This window comes from Pteropus alecto, unplaced genomic scaffold, assembly GCF_000325575.1.
Source record: "Pteropus alecto unplaced genomic scaffold, ASM32557v1 scaffold72, whole genome shotgun sequence".
Classification (NCBI taxonomy): Eukaryota; Metazoa; Chordata; class Mammalia; order Chiroptera; family Pteropodidae; genus Pteropus; species Pteropus alecto.
Genome location: NW_006436811.1, coordinates 7,424,503 through 7,428,729, shown reverse-complemented (window position 1 = coordinate 7,428,729; position 4,227 = coordinate 7,424,503). Strand labels below are relative to the sequence as shown.

The 4,227-nt window shown below is 36.8% G+C and overlaps 1 pseudogene; it reads right to left on the bottom strand.

Moving 5' to 3' along the window:
• Window positions 1-273: 273 nt before the first annotated feature.
• Window positions 274-392, bottom strand: LOC112481474 (annotated as a pseudogene).
• Between the last annotated feature and the right edge of the window lie 3,835 nt (window positions 393-4,227).

Genomic DNA, 4,227 nt, shown 5'->3' with positions numbered 1-4,227 from the left:
TTTTTTTTTGGATTTAGAGCCCACCATACTTCAGTATAACATCATCTTAGCTAATTATATCTGCAACAATTCTATTTCCAAATAAAGTTACATACTGAAGTTCCAAGAAAGACATGAATTTGTTGGGGATACAGTTCAACTCAGTACGGTTTTAATGTTTTTTTTTTATGTCATTATTTATTATTGTTTTTCTCCTTTATCCTTCCTCATTCTCTTCCATCCCTCTTGATAGAAACTTTTAAAAATTTATTATTTATTTATTATTATTATTTATGCCTACAGCAGCTGGTCTTCCTAGATGGTCTCCCATCCAAGTACTAACCAGGCCCGACCCTGCTTAGCTTCCGAGATCAGAAGGGATCAGGCTTGTTCAGGGTGGCATGGCCGTAGACCATGGACTGTGGCTCCACTGGGGCATGAACCTTCTGCGTGTAAAGTAGATGTGCTAACCGCTACACTATGGAACCACGTCCTGATAGAAACTTTTAATTATGTTAAACATATATCCTTCCATTCTACTTTCCTTCTTTATTTAAATATGCATCTTTGCAAATGCAGGGTTGTTAAATTTATATAGAGTTTTTAATGGATATGATAGAGTTGTACCATAAACTCTTTTCTATTTCATACTTATTACATTCACTATTTTATTTTTGTAATCTTTCATGTTGATGTTTGTCCATTTAGCTAGTTTCTTCTCACTGCTGCATATTCCATCACTATCAAATACCACGTACGTTCATGCATACCTTTATTGATAGACACCTAGATTACTTCTAGTTGTTGGCTACCATAAACCACCAGGTATTGCACTCATCATTCTCATCTGCATCTCCTGTAGACTTATGCAGAATTCTGTAGGATTTATACCATAAGTAGGATTTCCCTACTGTAGCATTGGGTGATCGCATATTTAATTTCACTGAGCTCTCACATTTTGCTGTGCAAAATGGCAGCACCAACCCAAAGTCTCACCAGCAATGGCTGAGAATTCTCATTTTTTTCTTACAACCTTATTCAGTTTTCTAGATTGTGCCCATTTGATTGCGAAGAGGGGTATCTCATAATTGTTTTAATTTATAATTCTCCAATTACTGAGGTTAAGCCAGTCAGCATTCTTTTCTCTATATTGTCCACTTTTATTCTTTCTCTCTTTTTTTAAATTGGAAACTTTGCATTTCTCTTGCTAATTTTCAGGAGTTTCTTATATAGTCTATATATAATCCCCCCTTTTTTGATATCTCTGGCTCCCATTAATGTTGCCTATAGGCTACTCTTTTACTAAACAGAGATCTTTAATTTTTATTTTAGATTTTTATTGTATAAGTAATAGTCACATTACAGAAAAAATATTTTTTATTTATAATTTTTTTATTTTCAGAAATCTTTAATTTTTATGTAATCAAATCCACTTCATTTGGTTTTGTCTTTTGAGATCTTGTTTCAGAATATCCTCCCAATCTCCCCCCTACCTTCCAAGTCATGGTATCCTGAAAAATCTTCTCCTATGTTTAGTTTTTTCAGGTTTCTTTTTCATTCACATTTATATATTTATATTTACATTTGATTTAAACTAATACTCTTCACTGACTTTCATATTGTTTAGAATGGAGTTCAAAATCCTTATTATAGTGTATAAGGTTCCTCTTGAAAATTCCCCAGCACACTTTCTAGCTCATCTCTCAACTCTTTCCATTTCTTCACATCTTAATTTGCTAACTTGCTCACATATCCTTAAGCTTGCCACACATTCTCTCTGACCTGTACTTTTTGTATGTTCCTCCCTTGGCCTGGCACACTCTCAATACAGTTTTACTGAAATGATTTCTGCTAGTCCTTTAGTGCTGGGCTCTAAAGGACATCACATCCTCCAGAAAATCTTCCTGGAATCTAGGACTGGATTAGCTGCCTCCCTGTTTGCTACCCATTCCTGGTCATATTATAGTTCTTATATATCACACTACGTACAGTGTAACTGCCAGGCTATTTGTCTGTTTCTGTCACTAGATTATAAGTTATTTGAGGGACTGAACTGTGTCTTAGTCATCATTCGATCCACAATGCCTAACTTATTGCCTGGCATATAGAAGGAATTAATAAGTAATTAAATAAAAAATGAATAAATCTTCTGAGCCAGAAAATTCAGCTCGTATTTCTTTTATGGACAGAACTGCATTCTCGCTATAGAGTATATTCATGATCAGATTAACATTTGTTCTTAGTCTTCTTTCCTGGTATAATAAAGATAATGTCTTTAGGCTCTTAAATAATTCTAGCCCCTTCCCAATAGTCCCTGATTCCTAGTGTGTTGCCTATCAAGAACCACATAGAAGTCACAAACTTCCAGTTATAAAATAAGTAGGTTCCAGTTATAAAATAAGGGGTGTGATGTACAGCCTTGTGACTATAGTTAATAATAACGTATTATATATTTGAAAGTTGCTAAAGTTGTAACTATGTATGGGGATGGATGTTAGCTATACTTACTGTGGTGATCATTTTGCAATATATACAAATATTGAATCATTACATTGTACTCTTGAAACTAATATAATGGTATATGTCAATTATATCTCAATAAAAAGAAAAAAAAAGAACCATACAGTTTCTGCCATAATGGCAAAGCTTTTCTTCCTAATTATGGTAGCTAGGCCATGAGGCTCACTGCTCTAGGGTAAAAGAAGCGTTAACGCGAAAAGAGTTCTGAGCACATGGGAAGAGGAAGTAAAAATCTCACATCCTCTTTCCCAGGAGTAAGTGAGGAAAAAGGGATCAAAGCTAGAGGAAATAAATATAGATGCTTCTCACCTAATGATGGGATTATGTCCTGATAAAGCCATTGTAAGTTGAAAATACCTTAAGTCAAAATGCATTTACTTTACCTAAGCTACTGAACATCATAGCTTGGCCAAGCCTACCGAAAATGTGCTCAGAATATTTACGTTGCCTATTGTTGGGAAAAATCATCTAATAAAGCTTATTGTATAATAAAGTTTTGAATATCTCATGTATTAATTATGCATATCAGTTTGCACCATCATAAAGTAGAAAAATTGTAAGTCAAACCATCATAAGCCAGGAACCATCTCTAGTCAGTTACCAGTGTTCCCCTTCAGGGTCCAAATCTTGTAGTGTATTAATCTATAGCTGTGTAACAAATCACCCCAAAACTTAGTGACTTAAAACAACTGACTTTTATTTCTGTGAGTTAAGAATCTGGGCATTTCTTAGCTGTGTCCTCTGGCTCAAGGTTTCTAACAAAGCTACTATCAAGGCATTGGCTGAGGCTGTAGTCTCATCTGAAGGCTCAACTGAGAAAGGATCCACTTTCAGGCTCACTTATGTGTTGTTGGCAGGATTTAGTACCTCATGAGCAGTTAGAGTGTGGGCCTCTTTTCCTTGCTGGGTTTTCGTTTGCCAATTATGTGCCATGTGGGCCTTTCTATATGACAATTCACAACATGGCAATGGGTTCCTATCACAGTGCCAGAGAAAACAAGCAAGAAACCACAATATTTTTGAAAACCTAATCTCAGAAGTGACATTTTGTCACTTTTGATATATTCCATTCACTAGGTCCAGCCCACATTCAAAGGGAGAGAATTACTCAAGTATGTGATTTTCAAAAGGTAGAGATTATTGGGTACCATCTCATAGGCTGCCTGATGCTTCCCAGTTGGAAATCTGGAAAGACGTATTTTCAGAGAGAGATCCTTCCCCATCCATCTATGTGGAGTGGCCATGTGGGAGCAAAAGTATATGATTTGGAGTAGTTAGGCAGAAAAAGGGCTGGAGCTAGCACTTCTGTGCCTCTCTCAATTGCTGTGTGGGGTGGTATTGATCTAGAATTCCTCCATTGCCAGCGGCCCTGCCAAAAAGTTTGCATGACAAAGGATAAAGTGATCTCTATTTCTGTGAGGCTGTGGTGCTGATAGCCTATCTAGAGGCCAGATAGAGAATATTGGTGAGATTCATAGTGATGGATTCAACCATTTAGAACTAAAGTGGAGGTAACATGAGTAAGGGACCAGGCCCTGATCAAACCAAGTGAACTGATCTCAAGTTTCTCTTCTGAAAGACTTCAGCAGTGGATGCAGTCAGGGCCCCCAGCACTGAAGAAAGCACAAAACAATTATCTCTTAGGCCAGGGAACCCCTAAGATGACCCAAGCACTTGTATGCACAGATCCAAAGCTTCGTTCTCTGCTGCCGAGCATCTCCCACCGTC